Source organism: Mandrillus leucophaeus, unplaced genomic scaffold, assembly GCF_000951045.1.
Source record: "Mandrillus leucophaeus isolate KB7577 unplaced genomic scaffold, Mleu.le_1.0 Scaffold44, whole genome shotgun sequence".
NCBI classification, from domain to species: Eukaryota; Metazoa; Chordata; class Mammalia; order Primates; family Cercopithecidae; genus Mandrillus; species Mandrillus leucophaeus.
The window spans coordinates 2,403,734-2,424,577 of NW_012104698.1; positions in this window are offsets into that span (position 1 = coordinate 2,403,734).

Below are 20,844 nucleotides of genomic sequence, written 5' to 3' on the forward strand. Positions count from 1 at the left end.
TAAGTCTCAGAAATTAACCAAGTTTACACTCCTATTAAACAGACAAGTTAGGAATCAGCTGCATAAAGTTTAGATCCAGACTCTATGACTTAACTAACACAGAGACCACGTTACTTTACTTTGAACCAATTAATCCATTTCCCCATCACATTTGAAATGAAATGCATGTTTAAATTTAAAAATTTGTGAAGATATTCTGTTGTGGATTATCACCACGTATCAACGTCATTCAAAAAGTCAATCTATTGATGATGACCATGGTTGTGACCAGGATAAATTAAGATCTACTGACTATGAAATATATTTTGCCAGAATGAACTCCATTAAAATTAATTTTCAATGAGTAGAAAGATGACGATGGGTTTATTTTTAGATTTAGAGGAAGCAGTCGGACTCCAAATCTCAAATAATATCACTGTAAAATTGGAATTTCTATAACGAAAACATTTGCTAAGATTTGCATTTAATTCAGTATTTCAATAGCAGGTTATGTGGTAATTAAAATTCCACATGAAATGATGTGAATTTCACTAAACTGGTAGTGAAAACTTTTGGAGAGGTGACGTGTCTGCTTTGTTCATTATTCTGGCTCCGGTGTTTTGCACAATGGCTGTCTTGTTATAAGAACTCAGCTGAATCCAAGTAAAGAATTAATGTATTATTAATAATTGATCATTAATCATCATCTTTAACTCCATTCCAGCAGCTCCCTGGCTTCTGATCATTTTTGTTATTCCTACTGGGATCATTCCTTGGGCTACGTTCATGTTCCTATTAGATTTTCCCTTCCTTCTGATCCTCAGAATTTTCTAGGACAGAGGTTTTATTTAATCCTTTGGGGCTTTCTAGTTCTAAACTTTGAATGACCATTTATGCCTCTGGAAATATCGGCCTAATATTAGTACCCTGACCAGAAGCCCTGCTAGGTTCACTCCTACAAAATATCAGAGACTATCAGAAAGATCTTGACAACTACAAAGAACTATACAAGGAATGTCTACTTGCAGACCAGAAAATCCACTGCTGGTCTGGGTTGTTTTCTGTGTGTTTTTTCCCTAACTATGAAAGCCTTATTTAATAGAGGTAAATGACACTACTTAACTTATAGTGAAATGTATTGATTTTCTCTGCTTCTGCAAAGGTGACCTCTAGGCAATGGTAGACTCCAAATTACAGCAAGGCAAACAGGTATTATAGATTTAACTCAGCAGTTTGAAATCTATCAGCCAGTTAATTCCCACCTCTCTTTACAGTCCATTAAGTACTCTATTTTTAATTGAAGTTATAATATTTATTTTCTCATTCTCACCTGTTTGGGTATGCTACATTTCTTTGGTAATTTCTCTAGAGATTTTTTCTTGGATTAATTTTTTTTCCCATTATTCTCAGTACATTTGTCCTTTTTTCAAGTGTGTTTGGAATCGATTGTCTAGAATTTAGAATAAACTTTTTTGAAAAATGGAAAAGACCTCATAATTCTCAGTGAGGCAAACAAACCAAACCCTTCATTATTCAATACAGGAAATAGAAACATCCTTGCTATGGAGGAGAAAGTTAGTATAACTCAAATATCTGATCCTCAGTTTCAACTCACATAATTAAAATGTGAGAATTTACTCATTCTCACTGTCAAAAGTATTATAATGAAATGACTATCCAGACTGTTATAAAGAAAAAAAAAACAAATTATGAGTGATGACTATTTGTAAAATAGAATGCACTGTATACATTTGTTCTTAATCATAGATCTAATAATTAATTTCTACCTCCAATACTAATTAAAGTAAAAAATTTTGTTTTCGTGTATTTTATAATCAGAATTTCACCTTTGAGTGTGATTTGTGACTACAAAGAAGAAATTACATTTAGGTTGATTTTTATTATAATACAAGTTGAGTAGTCTTTATCGGAAATGCTTGGGACCAGAAGAGTTTCAGATTTCAATTCATTTTCAGATTTTGGAATATTTGCGTATATATAATAAAAGATGTTGGGCATGGGACCCAAATCTAAATATAGAATTCGTTTGTTTTATATATACCTTATACATATAGCCTGAAGGTAATTTTCTACAACATTTTAAATAATTTTGTGCCTGAAACAAAGTTTGTGTACATCGAATTATCAGAAAGCAAACGTGTCACTATCTTAGCCACCCATGTAAACAATCTGTGATGGTTTGGCATCACCATCATTTCTGATTTTGAATTTATATATACTACTGATAGGCAATCATCTTCTTACACTTATTCACACATAAGTACTTAACAGTAAAAAACATATGACATATAATTAACATAGTGAAAAAATGATGTGCTCCTTTATCTGGCAGCTCATGCCTGCTTCCCAACACGTTGGGAGGGCAAGTTGGGTGGATCACTTGAGCCCAGAAGTTGGAGAGCAGCCTGGGCAACATGGTGAAACCCCATCTCTACAAAAATTACAAAAATTAGTTGAGTGCCGTGGCGCACACCTGTAGTCCCGGCTACTTGGGAAGCTGAGGTAGGAAGAGCGCTTGGGCCCAGAAGGTCAAGGCTGCAGCGAGCCATGGTCGCGCCACTGCACTCCAGCCTGGGTGACAGAGTTCGACCTTGTCTCAAAATGAAAACAAAAGCAAAAACAAAACAACAACAATAACAAAACGTGCTCAGGGTATTAAGCGGCACAGTAGCATCCTCAGAATAACTGTACATGTGTTAAACAATAGCAATAGCAAACAACAGCAGGCTTTCAGTCTCCACCTATGATGCTATGTTTTGGTAAAAAGGTTACTGTGCATTGTATTATTATAATTTTTTCTAGGTGAGAAGAAGCACCAGAAGCAGTTGAGGGACAGGAAGAGGGCTCTCTGTATTCCTAAAGGGATAAGGAAGCATTCTGCTAGATGGCTTTTTAAAGTGTTTTCACCAGAGTCACCCGTCTTGTTAACAATGCCTTTTTTTTTTCTTTAGAATTCCTCTCTTTGATTTTATAAACTGTCATGATTGCTTGTTCTACTATGAACGCATGCTGCTGTGGTCCCTCAATAAGCCCATCATCTGTCTTCACTATGTCATCTACAGGCACTTTTTCAGTGTTAACAAAGTCACATGAGGTCAGGTGTAGAGTTTTCCACCTTGGGCATCATGTTGGCTCTCAAAAATTTTCAGATATTGCAGTATTTCAGATTTTGTAGTTTTAGATTAAGGAGACAAATATTTTGTAACATAAAAATGTTTAATTAATTGAACTAATCCAGTTTCTAAATGGAGAGTCATGCAATATGTTGTAATATGGAATGACACTAATACAGTGTTAGAAGTATTACTCATTTATTTGGCAAGCCTTTCTTCAGTTTCTCCTATAAGCCAAGACCTATCTCTTGTTCTTCAACACTTAGAATTCAACGTGGAAGCAGATAGACTGGCTTCTGCCCCCAAAGTTCTGAGCCTTGGCAACCTCTTCATTAGTAAAACAGCTATATAATCATCATCTTTTAAAATTATATACTGTGTTCTAATTTTTAATGTGAATTTTCACCTGTTGTTTCATTTTATTATTACTTGGCATTCAAGCACCTTATATGTAGGCCATTTCTTAATACAATCCTGGATGGTTAGCAGGGGATAGGGTAAATGAAAATATGAATAAAAATAAAATAAGGATAAATAATTGGCCAAAACAATCCTTCTGATAATTCAGAAGTAGTGTACAGATTCCTTGGGTTTTTCATATTTTCTAGTTTCCAGAAATTTCCAAGTAGGAAATTTACTTTACATTGATCTGGTGTTATCCGTGTTTTCATGTTTGTAATTAACCTCACTGATATAGCTCTTTTTTATATTAGGTGTATTATTTTAAATACTGTACACGTTGGATAGTTACCCATGCAGACATGTCAGTTTGCTTGGAAATTTCTTGTTTTTCTTTTTTTATTTATTAGCATCATTCTGACTTTTTTGACATAATTCATGGAAAGAGATCATTGAAATGTTCATTATGTAATGAATAAGGGAAGCAATGAATATTTAGCTTTTATATATATAATTTATAATTTTTTCATGCTGCCTTTTATTCCATAATATTTCAGTATATGGTATATTAACTTTTTTTCAGTGTCTTAATTATGGCAATTTAAATCAAATAGCACTGATGTATCTATGTTTAGTAGCATGTATTTGAATGTATAATACATATATTTGAAAAATTTGAATGAAGAAATTAGAATCTGGTTTCAAAGGAAATACTTAAAGCAAGGGTTTCTGGGAATAATTAATCTTTAAAAAGACTATCAAATATGTCAGTTATAAATAAATTCCAGCTTTGGAGACAATGAGATGTTTGTATTATAATAAAAATTCTTTGAAATATTGCTAACTAAAAATAAATGTTAGAGATAAGTTGTTAATATAAGTATGGCTGTAGTGTGGATTGCTAAAAAGTGAACTGGAGTCAGGAGACCTGGTTTCTAGGGCTGATTCATCTCTTGATTTTAGGCAAGTCATGGGAGTTCTCCAGGCATCAGTTTTTTATCTAAAAATCAGGATTTAATAAATACACTATGATTCTTATCTAGTTCATTTAGTGCATTATTCAATGATCCCCACATTAAATGTTAAGTAGTGGTTATAATAGTAAATTCTCATATACTGAGAGAAAAAAATACATGCAATACTAGACCAAAAATCTGTGGACTACTAAACCATCAATGACTTGGAAAAATGCTAAAATTATTATGATATATTGCAGAAATAACCATAAATTATCATCCTCCCTGTATTAATGCCTTTACAGTGTGACTTCCCAGATCCTACTTTAAAAGGTCAAGTCTATTTTCCAATTTCTTGAATTTGTTCTGGTTGTGTGACTTGCTCCAGTGAACAGAATGCGGTAGAAGCAGCATTGTACCAGTTGAGCGTTTAAGCTCCAAAAGGCCTTGCAAACTTCTAATCTCTCTATTGCAACTCTGAGAAGAACCCCAGGCTGCAGCATGGATGAATGGCCATATTGATCAGATAGTAATTATCCCAACCATGTGTGCATGCCCAGCCCAAATTGGCACAGCTACCCAAGCTGCTGGCTGCAGATGCCTGAGTGAGCCCAGCAGAGTCCAGAAGAACCACCTCACTTCACCAAGCCTAAAATTCCAACCCCAAAATATGAATATATGCTTTTTAATAAACCACTATACTTTGAGATGCTTTTCTATGCAGCAAAAGCTAACTGATGCAACTATGAAGTCCTAATTTCTCCCAGATACAATAAAAGTTATTGTAGAATAGATACAGATATTAGACGGAACCATATTTTGCCCTCAATATTTCATATCTGGTCACTGTTATAAAAAAGTGATCTCCATAGTGTAAGAAAGTGGTAACATTCTATAAGAAGGGAACAAGATAGGAGAAGGAAAGTCATAGAGTAAGACAGCATGGTGACAAAAGTTAATAATTATGTGTTGTATACTTCAAAATTACTAAAAGAGTAGACTGTAAATGCTCTCACCACAATAAAATAAGTAGATAGATGATGGATGTGCCAATTATTTTGATTTCATCATCTTACAATGTATACATGTATGAAAACATCACATTGTATCCATACATCTATGCAATTATTATTATTAATTAAAAAAAAATAAAAAACCAAGTCCAACAAACAAAATTGCCAAAATAAACATTGTTCCTATTACTAGGCCAGACTACTTTTTTTTTCTATTGCTGGAAAATAGAGGAAATACTCAATTTATTGAGACAAAATAAGTCAACTCCTCGCTGCTCTTAAATACTTCTTTCTTACTTCGGTCTTGCTGACTTTTATTTCCAGTAGTCCTCCAAGATGATTTATTACAAAATGTTGTGCGGTTATATATTATTGTGTATAGCAAATGTGATTTGTTTTGAATTTTTGTTGCTTTTATAATTAGTTAGGAAGAGAATTTATATCTCTGTTAGTATAATTCAATTTCATGGACATGTCTTGACAGGAACTATCTTTCCCATGCTACAAAGTTAAATAACAGATTGCATAAAACTATGAAAAGTAAAAGATCTTTCAATATATTAGTGAGAAAATATTCCACGAGCCAAGAAGAGCATATACATTTTAATATAATACATAGGTAATCTGGGTTTTTCTAAAATTGTTTCATATCTAATAACTGTTCTGTTATACTCACATTAATATACTTTATGATTATCAGACAATGGGTGATGTTTTTGTTTGGAAAGATATAGCCATTGTATATTAACTGTTATATAACATGAAGATGAATATACATCAAAGAAAAATATTTTTTAAAATGGAAATGTTGATAGGTTATATTAGTATAGATTCTCCAGAGAAATGGAACCAGTAGGAGATGTGGAAATTGGTTCATGTAATCATAAAAATTTCATCATCTGCTTTTTCCAAGCTGGAGAATCAGAATAGCCAGTGCAATTTAGTTTAAGTCCAAAGACCTGAGAACTGGGTTGGGCCGCTGGTTTAAGTCCCAGATTTCAAAAGCTTGAAAACCAGGATCTCTGATATCTGGGGCGGGAGAAGATGGATGCATCAGCTAAAGAAGAGGGAGTAAATTTACTTTTCTTCTACCTTTTTGTCCTAAGGGTGCCTCAGTGGAATCTATGATGCCTGCCTACACTGGTGAGGGTGATCTTCTTTACTCAGTCTGCCAATTCAATGCTAATCTCTTTTGGAAATACCCTCACAGATACACCTGGAAATAATGTTTTGTTAGCTCTCTAGATATCCCTTACCTCTGTCAAATTGATATGTAAATTAACCAACTGAAGTCTACTACTTCTCAAATTGGCACCCATATTCATTTCCTTAAACCAAATCTAATTTCCAAACAAAGACAATAACAAGGTTATAATTCCACCTCTCATGATAGAACTGTCCTATGTACAACTCAAAACACACTAACCCCTTTCCAGAAAGAGCACGCAAAATCCTTGAATAATGTTTACTTTTCTTCTGATAGCAATACATCATACATTACATAATAAGGGAATATGAGAGGAAAGAGAACAAAGATATTTCTTAAGATATTTATATATACACAGAAACATATGTGTAACAAAGAGAAAATACTCATGACAATTACAATCCCCATTCCTATAACTGCTCCTGTGGTCATAGCTGGAATTTATAACTAATGTCCAGTAGGCAATTTATTTTCCCATTGCCTTCAGTAAACACCTCAGCTTGTTGCAGTTCTTTACTTGGCAGGTTTACCCAAACTTTCATTACTGAAGAGTCTGGGCCATTTGTAGTCTTTCCTGCGTTGGGTTATTGTAGTTTTTATTGACCTTAATTACACGCATGGTAAAATACTATCAGATACCCTAAAGCATCTCCTGGGTTTCAGATACACTCTTCCTTAGCTCCATTGTGGAGTAGTGGTTCATTTTCCCCTTGGTGGATCAGATCAATCACCCCAGGCATCGTCGCAACTCCATTCTTTTCCTGTGGACTCAAAGGCATGAGGAGACCCAAGTGGCCAGGTGGCATCTTAACTTCCAGTTCAGTGGAATCATTGTTGTGTTTCCTGGAGGAACCATTCCTCCCTCTGAAACTAAGACCTCTAGGACAGCAGAGCCAGGGGAACAGAAAGCCAAATTTTGCTAGTGGGTCACTTGGGGTAACAGTGAGTAGTGCCACTCCCATTTCCACTCCTTTATTTCTGGATTTTTGCTTATATAAATAAAAAAACTCAAGTAGTTGTTTTGGAGTGTAGCACATTTCCTCATCACACTTTCTACCTTACATCTAGAAATCTTCCGGGACTTATACTATTACACTTATTAATATGTTTTATTATTGTCAGACAATATGTGTTGTTGCTGTTTGGAAAGACAAAGACATTTTATATTTAGTGTATAACATTAAGATGAATACACGTATATCAAAGAAAAATATTTTTTAAATAAAGATATTGAAAGGCAAAAAGATATTCAGGGGAAAAGCTTAAAAATTAGCTTTGGGTTTGAAATGTAAATGATGTTTTACTGAACTATGGAGTGGGACTCAATGCCACCTCCTGGGAAGTCAGTATGGACTTCCCAGGGAAGGGTGGAGAAGAGGAGGATTAAAAAAAAAAAAAAGGCAGAGAGAAGAGACAATTCTGAGATTAAAAATATTAGAAGGAAAACGTAGAGAGAGGCCTGACAAGAAGTGACCACTGAGACAGGTTCAGTGGTGTAAGTAGATACGCAACTCACAAAGAAGGAGAATGGGAAGGAACTGAAGACAAAAGTGGAATGGCAGAAGTGAAAATGAAGAGAGTAGGACATTCTTTACTGGGGTTTGGTTATAAAGGGGAAAACAAAATGATTGGAAAGCTGGAGGAGAAAGTTGTTTCGAAGGAAGTTTTAGTTTGGTTATTTCTGAAGGTGGAAGGTGTCAATGTCTTTATTTGCTAATAGAATGATGAGAGAGAGAAAACTAAATTATACAGGAGAAAGAGGGGGTCATTTAGCAACGAAGTCGTGGTTTAGATGAGAGCAGACAGGCTCTGGAATCATAAACTTTGCCAGTCGTTCTGCCAAGTCACTGAGCCATTTATAGGACTGCAGGAGATCTTTGAGGGGCCTTCTGGTTGTGATTCCCAGTGCATTAGGTAGTGTCATTCTAAGGGAAAAAATGTCTTCTTAATAAAAATAATAGCACTAGAAAGGGTACACAGGCATTATTAGTCCTTTCTGCCTACATATTCAAAGATACTTTTATTTATAATTTTTCTTCAAAATTTGCATTTTCTCCTTTCTAAAAAAAACCAAACCTTTGTTAGGTAACAAATGTGTTTTTAGAATATTCTTAACAGAACATTTTTTTTGTGTGTTATTGAGTACTTTAAGATTGTGGCTATAACAAATCATTACCTTAAGGGGTTTTATCATCACAGCTAGAGTGAATCTAAGGGAATAAAGGAAGAAGAAGAGGAAATAATACAAAAATCAGGTGTCTTTTTAGATCAATGATCAAAGGCTGTGTTTTGACACTTTTGAAAACATGAGTTATTACTCATTCTCTCATAGTTGATATTTTTGCTCCATAAAATACCTACTGTTTCTTAGACATAACACATTTTATTGGCTATTTGAAGATTATGAATAAAAGTGACTCATTTGGCCTAAAAACATCTAATTTAGTTTTGATTTCCCCCCCCCCATTTTCCAAAAGTCTGTAACTTTGATTTTTTTGTTTTAAAAAATCTCATTTCCATTTTCTGCTAATATCTTGAAAGTGAATCACATTCTCTATTTATTTATTTTTTTTAAATATACTTCAGCTTTGAAATCTATGTTATAATCTAAAAAAATAGTTATGATAACCAAGTTTTAAAATCTGGATAAGAAAACATTCTCAGGTTTACAGTTAATATCTCTGATGATGGAATATCCATTAGGTGAGGTCTGAGGAAACGGGTGGATAAGAAAGACTTGTCAATGGTAGTGGCTTTGAGAGTGAGAATATGTAAACATATAATTTCACATTAAATAAAATGTTTCTGTGCACATTTCATGCATTGAACAGTATTTTCTAGAGTCAGAAAATGTTAGAGATAAAAGGGATCTTAATGATTACTTATCTCCTTTAGTAGATAAGGAAACTGAGGCCTAAGGAGTCCAGTGACTTTCACAAGATTACATATCTGGCTTAGGATGATTCTCCAGAAGGATGATGTTTTTACATATAATGATTGTTTTAATGTCAGCAAGCAGGGTGAAAACTACCCTCAAAAAGCCTTTAAATCACTTATAAACTACAGCATAGAAAAAAGCATCTACAAGTGGGTCAAGTAGAACATTTTTCTCTTTTTTTCTTTTTCTTTTTTGTTTTGGTTTTGTTTTTGTTTTTAGAATGGAAACATTACTTTCTCTCCTACTGAATCCCAAAGTAAGCAGACATCTTGTTTTCAAGTGACCACATTGTACATAAAAAAATCATACAAAATACCTGGGAAGTGAGACCAACTGAGGGAATAGCCCTGTTACGTTCTTTGGGTAAAAATGTGGTTTGAAATAAGTCCACTCATTTGTCATTAATTGATTTTTGACAAAGATTCTGAGAATACACAATGGGGAAAGGATAGTCATCAATAAATGCTGGTGAGAAAACTGAATATCCACATGCAGAAGAATGAATTAGACCCTTATCTCTATGACGTTAAAAATAATCTGAAACGGTTAAATGACTAGAAGAAAACATAAGGGAAAATCTTCATGATGTTGGTCTGGGCAAAAAGTTTATGGATATGACCCTTAAAGCACAACCAACAATAGCAAAAACAAAACAAAACAGAAGAGAGGCAAGATTGCTGACTAGGTGCAGTTAGGAGGAACATCTGCCACCAAGGTACCTGGACACCAGGAACGTTGGTGCACTCCGAGAAGATCTTCAGAAGGAAGCCATTGAGAGTGGATGGAGGGAGGACACAGGCTGCACTGAAGCAGGAGGAAGCTGGGAACCCTACATGGGGCTACCGTGCACTGAGACTCATTCCTAGCCCCCAACAACTCCTGGAGAGAGAGTGAGTTGAGCAGGTAAGGGTTGACCCACTCTCGCCATGGACCTCTGGCATCCTGGTAGCAGGAGACCTCATAGCCCCAAGGAACACTTGAACTGACAGGGAGAACTGCTTAGAGAGGTAATAGGGGCAATGTTCCAGCCTGTGCAGAGTCCAGAGGGTTTGGTCTGGGTATGTCTGCAGGGAGCACAGCCAAGGTTACCCATTTCTGAAGGCTTGCCATGTTTTCTAGGAGACTCTAGCCTTAGGGGAACTGTCAGACCTGAACTGAGTAGGGTGATCTTGCCTTTGAGATGGGGTCAGTCTGACCTGAGTGCTCATCTGTCTGCTGGCCTCTCCCAAGGCCTTAGCCTGGCCATGCCTGCTTGCAGTCCAGCCTCAGATTCCCAACCAGGGTGTATCCCAGGAGCCTGCATCATAGCTTCTGCACTGGTGGACCGAACCTGACCATCAGAGAGCTCCAGCAGAGCAACCTCTGCTGAATTGTACAAGGTCACTTCCACTCGCCCCCACCACAGCCTCCCCATGCCACTTTGCCAGTATGCACTTGCCCAAGGGATACCCTCTCTTCACTTTGCCAGTGCATGTGTGTATGAGAGCAGACCTCACCTCTCCTTCCCTGTCAGTTTATGAGTATGGGTGCACCCCACTGTGCCATTGTTACTGGCATGAGTGCACCCACCAGCCCCCCGTGGCTACACTGCCATTGCCAGTGGTATCACACAGAGGGACAGTGATGGCCCTGCCCTCTGTGTCATGCCACCATCATAGCTGGCATGAATACACACATGGAGGCCCCAGCCCTGTGGCCACTGGTGTCCTGCCCCTGTGCTGACACTGCTACTGGTGTGAATATGAACATGGACCTCAGCAGACCCCTCCTGCCTTCCCCCCACTACCCCTGGGTGGCCAATGCTGCTGCTGCCAAGATCTGCATGGAGGCCAGCAGCCCTGGGCCTGCTACAGCCCCTTCCCAGCTGATGAACCTGCACCCTGCTGTGCTGTCACTGCTGCTGGCATGGGCGAATGAGCACAGATTCTGCTGGCACAGTCCAACAAAGCTCTTTGGGTGGAACCACTGTTCAGAGTGGGGGCCAGTGGTCCAGGAACTCCTTGACCACTCTAGAATAGCAGGTTTCCAACCATGAGGGGCTACAGATAAAAGCTGGGGGCCCAGTACCAGTCACCCAGAATTAAAGCACATAGCCCAAGGGTGCTGAGCTGAGCCGTGGACCCCCCAAAATCTACCAGAAGTGAAGCTAGTCAACTGAATCCACCTTATACCACAATCAAATCCCTAAGAACATTAAAGAAAATAAAAGAAAAAAAATCATTCAAAACAAAAAACAGAATAAACAAGACCTTTGAGAAATATGGGATTATGTAAAGAGATCAGATCTATGACTCACCGGCATCCCTGAAACACAGGGAGAAAAAGTAAGCAACTTAAAAAACATATTGCAGGATATCATCCATGAAAAATTTTCCAACCTCACTAGAGAGGTAAACATTCAAAATCAGGAAATGCAGAGAATCCCTGCAAAATACTACACAAGGAGACCGTCCCCCAAACACATAGTTATCAGATTCTCCAAGGTTGAAATGAAAGAAAAAAACATAAAAGGCAGCTAAAGAGAAGGGGCAGGACACCTATAAAGGGAACCCTATCAAGATAACGGGGACTTTCAGCAGAAACCCTACAGGCAGAAGAGATTGGAGGTCTATATTCAGCATTCTTAAAGAAAAGAATTTATAATCAAGAATCTCATATCCAGCCAAATTAAGCTTCACAAGTGAAGGAAAAATTAAACCCTTTCAAACAAACAAATGCTAAGAGATGTTGTTACCACCAGAACTGCCTTAAAATAGATCCTGATGGGAGTGCTAAACATGGTAAGAAAAGAACATTATCAGACCATTATCACTACAAAAACACACTGAACTACACAGAAGAGTGACACTATAAAGGTACCATGCAAACAAGTCTGCATCATAACCACCTAACAACATGATGACAGAACCAAACCTGCACATATCAATACTAACCTTGCAAGTAAACAGGTGAAATGACCCAAGTAAAAGGCATAGAGTGACTAGTTGGATAAAGAAGTAGGGCCCAATAGTGTGCTGTCTTCAAGAGACCCATCTTACATGCAATGACACCATAGACTCAAAGTAAAGATATGGATAAAAATCTACCAAGCAAATGTAAAACAGAAAAAAAAAGCAGTTGTTGTTGCTATTTAAGTTCAGACAAAACAGACTGTAAACCAACAAAATCGAAAAAGACAAAGAAAGGCATTACATAATGGTAAAGGATTGAATTCAACAAGGGACCTAACTATCCTAAATAATATATGCGGCCAACACAGAAGCACTCAGATTCATAAAGCAAGTTCCTAGAGACCTATGAAGAGACTTAGATAACCACACAATAATAATGGGAGACTTCAACACCCCACTGGTAGTGACAAAGATAATTGTGACCCAAACTCAACACATGGCTAAATTGATACAATAGCAATCTATAGAACATTTCACCCCAAAACAACAGAATATACATTATTCTTATCTGTACTTGGCACATACTCTAAAACTAACCACATAATTGGCCATAAAACAAACCTCAGCAAGTCTGAAGAATCCAAAATCATACCAACCACACTCTTGGACCACAGTGCAATGAAAATATAAATCAATACTAAGAAAATCACTCAATACCACACAATTGCATGGAAATCAAACAACCTGCTTCTGAATGACTTTTAAATAAATAATGAAATTAAGGCAGAAATCAAGAAACTCTTCGAAACTAATAAGAACTAAGATACAACACACCAGAATCTATGAGACACAGCTAAAGCAGTGTTAAGAGGGAAGTTTATAGCACTATATGTCCAAATCAAAAAGTTGAAAAGATCTGAAGTTAACAACCTAAAATCACAATTAGAAGAACTTGACAGACAAAGCAAATCAATTCCAAAGCTTTCAGAAGAAAAGAAATAACCAAAATCAAAGCCAAACTGAAGGAAAACGAGGTGTGAAAAACATACAAAAATCAATGAATCCAGAAATTGGTTTTTTGAAAAAAAGAAATAAGACTACTAGCTAGACAAATAAGTAAACAAGAGAGATAATCCAAATAAACACAATCAGAAATGGTAAAGAGGAAAGTATCACCCCACAGAAATACAAAAAACTCTTAGAAATAGCTATGAACACCTCTATGCACGCAAGGTAGAAAGTCTTGCAGAAGTGGTTAAATTCCTGGATACACAAAACCACCCAAGACTGAATCAGGAAGAAATTGAATCCCTGAACAGACCGATAATAAGCTCCAAAATGAAAGCAGTAATAAGAAACCTACCAACCAGAAAAAGTCCAGGAGTAGAGAAATTCAGAGCTGAAGTTTACCTGATGTATAAAGAAGAGCTGGTACCATTTCTACTGAAACTCTTCCAAAAAATTGAGGAGGGAGGGCTCCTTTCTAATGCATTATATGAGGCCACCATCATCCTGATACCAAAACCTGGCAAACACACACATGCAAAAAGAAAACTTCAGGCAAATATCCTTGATGAACATAGATGCAAAAATCCTCAACAAAATACTAGCAAATGAAAACCAGCAGCACATCAAAAAGCTAATCAACCATGATCAAGTAGGCTTTATCCCTGGGATGCAAGATTGGTTCAACATACACAAATTAATAAATGAAAATTATTATTTACTACATAAACAGAATGAAAAACAAAAATCATATGATTATCTCAATAGATGCAGAAAAGGCTTTTGATGAAACCCAACATCTCTTCATGTTAACAATCCTCAACAAACTAGGCATTGTAGGAATATACTTCAAAACAATAAAAGCCACTGTGACAAACTCACAGCCAACATCATACTGAATGGGCAAAAGCTGGAAGCATTCCTCTTGAAAACTGGAACAAGACAATGATGCTCTCTGTCATCCCTCCTATTCAACATAGTACTGAAAGTCTTGGGCAGAGCAAGCAGGCAAAAGAAAGAAATAAAAGGCATTCAAATAAGAAGAAAGAAAGTCAAACTATCCCTATTTGCAGATAATTTGATTCTATGCCTAGAAAACCCCATAGTTTCTGCTCAAAAGCTCCTTGCTCTGATACACAACTTCAGCAAAGATTCAGGATACAAAAATTAATGTACAAAAATCGGTAGCATTCTAATATATCAATAACATCCAAGCTGGGAGCCAAATCAATAACAGAATATCATTCACAACATGTATATGTTATATATATATTTTATTTGAATTTCAGGATACATATGAAGGATGTGCACATTTGTTACATGTGTAAACATGTGCCATGATTATTTACCACACCTATCAACCTATCACCTACGTATTAAGCCCAGCATGCATTAGCTATTTATCCTGATGCTCTTCCTCCCTTTGCTCCCCACTGACAGCTCCAGTGTGTATTGTTTCCCTCCTTGTGTCCATGTGCTCTCATTGTTCAGCTCCTACTTATAAGTGAGAACATGTGGTGTTTGGTTTTCTGTTCCTGTGTTAGTTTGCTGAGGATAATGGCTTCCAGTTCCATCTGTGTCTGTGCAAAGGACATGATCTCATTCCTTTTTATGGCTGCATAGTATTCCATGGTATATATGTACAATTTTTTAAAATCTAGTCTATCACTGATACGCATTTAGATTGATTCCATGTCTTTTCTTATGTTATATTTTAAAGGAATGAAATATTATTGGATAACGACTTAGATGGTTTAAGTGTTTGGGTTTCAGGTGACTGATTTCAACTTTAGTGTATTTATATAATAACATGTGATATGGTTTGGCTTCGTCCCCACCAAAGTCTCATCTTGAATGGTAATCCCCATGTGTGGAGGGAGGGAGGTGAATGGATCATGGGGACTGTTTCCCCATGCTGTTCTTGTGATAGTGAGTGAGTTCCCACAAGATCTGATGGTTTACTCTAAGGGGTTATTTGCTCGCACCCTCTCCTGCCATTTTGTGAAGAAGGTGCCTGCTTCCCCTTTGCCTTCTGCCATGGTTGTAAGTTTCCCGAGTCTTCCCCAGCCATGCACAACTGTGAGTCAATTAAACCTCTTTCCTTCATAAATTACCCACTCTTGGGTATTTCTTTATAGCAGTGTGAAAATGGACTAATACACCATATATGGGTTGCACAGCCCTTGTTGAACTTATTGTCTTGCTGTAGTTTCTTCTGCTGATCATGTATCAATAGGTCTTAATTCTAACCAGAAGCAACCACTAGCCAACTCATCATACATGTAAACACCACACTCTAGGCTCTAGGCGCTGGGACCATTACAAGAGTGAAATATAGAAAATACTATTAATCAAAACCTAAAATGTTTATGACCATTTCCATGTAACTCTTTACAGCTGTTACCCAAAAACTTGTCTTTGAAAGTCCCCTTTAGGAAGTGTCTTAAAGGTTTTCAATGGAAGCTTTGTTTGAAAATCATGGAAATTGAGGGGAGGAGAGAGAACCCAGAAAGTAATTTCAATTTTATACATAAATTCATGTATTGCCATGTACTTTCACTCAAGTATGTGTTAATTTGATAAGGGTAATCGTTGGGACACTTAAGATGTGAACTCATGTAAAGAGAGGAAAATTACAGGACTAAGATATCTGTCCAGTAGAATTTCCCGCACCCTACTCTGTATCTTTCTTTACCCACTAAAATCTATGCTTTTTTTTTTTTTTGAGATGGAGTTTCTCTCTTTTTTCCCATGCTAGAGTGCAGTGGCGCAATCTCTGCTCACTGCAACCTCCACCTCCTGGGTTCAAGCGGTTCTCCTGTCTCAGCCTCCTGAGTAGCTGGGATTACAGGCGCCCGCCACCACGTCAGGCTAATTTTTGTATTTTTAGTAGAGACGAGGTTTCACCATGTTGGCCAGGCTGGTCGTGACCTCAGGTGATCCTCCCACCTTGGCCTCCCAAAGTGGTGGGATTACTGACGTGACCCACCGCGTCCGACCCCGTTTAATTTTCTTTATGTTTGGTTCTATGAATCTTTTTCTTGGCACTGAGATTGTTTGGTCCCTACTCATGTCAGTTAAAAAAAAAATTCTCTGGCTTTAATTGCATTAAGTAGTCAAATTCACCACCACGGTTCCATCTATTTTTCTCTGCACTTGCTATTGCTCATCCTTATGAACATCTCATCACCACTACCTTCCACTCAGCTCACTAGTATCTCTAGGATAATCTACTGCCTATCATTCTTGAGAAGTGCCAACTTGGCCTTAAAAATCTGGCATATTTTGGGAGGCTGAGGAGGGAGAATTTCTTGAGGCCAGAGGTTCAAGATGAGCCTGAGTAACAAAGTTAAACCCTGTCTCTACAAAAAAAAAAAAAAAAAAAAAAAAAAAAAAAAATTAAAAAAAATTTGAAAAATTCTCTAGGCATGGTGGTGGGTGCCTGCAGTCCCAGCTACTCAGGAGGATGAGGCAGGAGAATTACTTAATCCCCTGAGTTCAAGGCTGCAGTGAGCCATGACTGTTCCACCACATGGAAGCCTAGGTGGCAGGGAAAAAAAACCTGTCTCTAAAAAACAAATAAATGAAAATAAATAAAGTTTAAAAATAACCAGGCATATCAGGCAGTATCTACACCTGGGGTTTAAAACCAGTCAACCAGGTCCTAAGAAACTTGTTTCTTTTGGCTCTCTACCTCTTATTCTGAAATTCTTCCTGGAGTGCCAGTATGATAAACATGAGTCTTTCCTAAGATATGTGCATAAAGTACATTCTTCTTCTTCATAGACTCTCCCCACTCTTCCCCTTCCTCCCACCAAGTAGAGACACACAAGCAATCACATTTTAACAATATACCAATGTGAATTTTAAAAGTAGAGGACATGCAAAATTGTTACAGTTTTAGTATCATATAGTTTAAAATCCAAGGAAAGTCTATGCATTCAGAAAATATTTGCAAAGTAATACTTGAAAAAGGCAAGACAAGTCAGCACAGGGAAGCTTCAGATTTAGAGTTATATTTTACTTTGCAAATGGCAAAGACTCAGCTAGTGGTAGTTGTGCTCCTAAACAGTAATGTTGACTTTGACTAAGTCATTTACTTTCTTCCATAAATTTATCTGATTTTGTTGTCTCCTGTATACTCTGTGGCATGTTCGTGTGTCCCATCACACCTTCATTATTACAGCAATGATAATGGAAATTAAATATGCATCTTTGACCTAAAAAGTGCTAAATAAAAGTTGTCATTAAAAAAATCTTGCAAATACCCTCAAGGTCTCAAGAGTAGTAATGAAAATCAAAGATGATGTGTGAATCTTTATACTCAAATGCAATAAAATTCATCAAGAATTACTAAGTTGCATCCTTTGCAGTTCTCTCCATCTTGTTTTTAGATCTCAAGACAAAATCCTTTGCTTAGCTTGTGTGCATATTAATTAGACTTTTTTTTTTCAGATATTGTTCACTTTTGGCACATACAACTAATTAAGAACTAACCCCATTAACAGGCTAACATGAAGGTGATGTTTTTCTAATACATTGTTTTATTTCGGAACATGCATAGGGATATTTTTAGCAGTTTGGTTACACACTAAATAAAATATTTTGTGTCTTTTAAAGGATCCCTGCTAATGCATCTATACTCTTTTCTAGAAGCCCAGAATATAATTCTGATTTTATTTTTCAAAATAATCTTTTTCTCCCTTTATTGGAAAATGTCACTTCATCAATCATTTAGCAATAAACTCCTGCTGTGGCTTGACCTCCCTCTGTAACTTTTGTGACTTTACAATTCATCCTTTAAGTGGAGCTGTCATTTTGGTATGATCCTTGGTTTAATCCTGTTAAGCTCCTGCAAGCATCCCATTTTCTATATGTTGAACACTTCGTTGAAATGTAAGACACTTTTACAATCCATTTTTCATTTCCAACGCTGCTGCTGTAGAGTAAATTCACCATTCACTCTTTCTGAAACTGTGCACTTTCCAAGGAGATTGACATTCCTAAAATTGTATCATCATTTTCCTCATTCATTTTACCTGTCATTTCTTTATCTGTTCTCATTCTACATGGTCCTCGGTGTTTCCTGTAACTTACCTACATTTCTTAGAGATTAATAAAATTCACCCCAGCTTCTAATGGGTGCAAAATAGAGCCCCCTTTACGCTGAAGATAAACAGGACATCCTATCTGTAAGTCATAGGCCTGGTTTTCATTCTGGCCCCATCATTTAACAGCAATAGGACTTGAGCAAATCACTTCAATTCCCTTTATTAGTTATTAGTACCATCTACTTCAAATAATCATGAATGATTCAATGAATCTGATAAGAAAAATACACAAAAGAATAGCCACCATTTGTTTTACTACTAAGTTTATTTGATAAAGGATTATAGAACTAAAATGTATTGAGCACCTAACATGTACCAAGGACTGCACTTGGAATTTTACAATTATTCACAAATGTTGTCATTAAAGTTGCTTCAAAAAAGGAATGTGAATTTGTCTTTGCTCATGTGTTATGTAGATCCATGCTATTATAACTATGATATAGTGCATTCGGTCTTTCAATCTCTATAAATTTTAGTCTCCTCATCTGAAAATGAAGATAATATTACTTAATTTTAGGATTCCTTTGAAGAGTAATGAAGTTATATAAAGATCTTAGTAAAATATCTTGCAGATGCTTTAAAGAAAATTTAGTTATCTGTATTTATTGTAGTCACGGTGGCCATGGTGGTAGAGGTAGCAGGCAGAAATGTTTCAGCTTATGAACAATTTGTGTACTCTAAATGTTTCTAAAATTTTTAATAGTGTATGCATATTGATGTGTATTTCATTTTAATATTTGTAAGGTGGTGTTGTAATTAGATGTTCAGGGAGACCCACGAAACCCATTTAATCTGTAGTAGAGCTGGACTGTTTTATTAATAGCACTATATATTTCTCTCATTCTAATGTGTCATCCCTGTACATTCACAGACCTATTTAAGATTTCAAATATTTTCGGCTGGGCACGGTGGCTCATGCCTGTAATCCCAGGACTTTAGGATGTTGAGGCGGGTGGATCATCTGATGTCAGGAGTTTGAGACCAGCCTGGCCAACATGGTGAAACCCCGTCTTTACTAAAAATACAAAAATTAGCTGGGCATGGTGGGGGGTGCCTGTAATCTCAGATTCTCAGGAGGCTAAGGCAGGAGAATCGCTTGAACCTGGGAGGAGGAGGTTGCAGTGAGCTGAGATCGTGCCACTGCACTCCAGCCTGGGCAACAGGGCGAGACTCTATCTCAAAAAAAAAAAAAAAAAAAAGAAGATTTCAAATATTTTCAAGGAAACCATATTGAACTGATTTTGACAGAGAGTCTTAAAGAATAAAAATATTCTGTAATGCTATACCCAAACTCCCAAACTGATGATAACATAAAGCTATAACATTAAGCTATAGACCTTATAAATATTCAGTGTTTTTATTGTAATTTGTTGCCACGAGGAAGCAAATGTCAGATTCAACTGGAGATGGCACAGTCCTAGAAACAAAAACTCCACATCAATCCCTGAATTGGTCATCTCTGACTGAAATTGGAAATCAAAGGGAGATGCCTGTCTTGTTTACTTATTTTCAAATATCATTGAAAATACAGTTTTCTTACTTGTTAACTGCAATTACAGTGTCTATTTTAAATATTTTATCTTCTGTTTGGCTGTTTTTATGCTCTCATTACAGTCTTTATTTTAGGGTATTTATTTTTCAATTAAGGTTACCTTCAAGACAAGATGATTGATTTGTTTTTATTGAGCCTTCTTAAATATCTTATTAATTACTAATAACCTCTATAATTTTACATGAATTACCGAAGAGGAGGCTGACTTAAAATTTGTATTTTTGTTTAACTGAAAATTCCAACTGTTGTTCTAGGAAATCTTGGTATTTTGCATCTATAAATGTGGTCACAGAAAAGAGAGAGATTTTATTATTTAACTCATTATTTCTCAAAGTGTTCAGCCCATACACTTATAAAATGTGAGATGATTTTAGGTAGTGTGTGAATTTTCCTTAAAATATGTATTATCAAATCCAAATAGCACCTCAATCCCATTATGTCACAAATATTTTAGATAATTGCAAAAAATTATTAAAGTGGATTTAGAGAAAATATAACTATATATGTTTACATATATAAATATATACATAATTTTCCAATATAGTGTGGGCTTTGGAAAATTTGCTAAAACAATAAAATTTTGTGAACTATTGGAAAAGTCAAAGATTGTTGGGGAAAGTTGGCTTCAAACTTCCAGTTGAGGATGTGCTGGGCACATT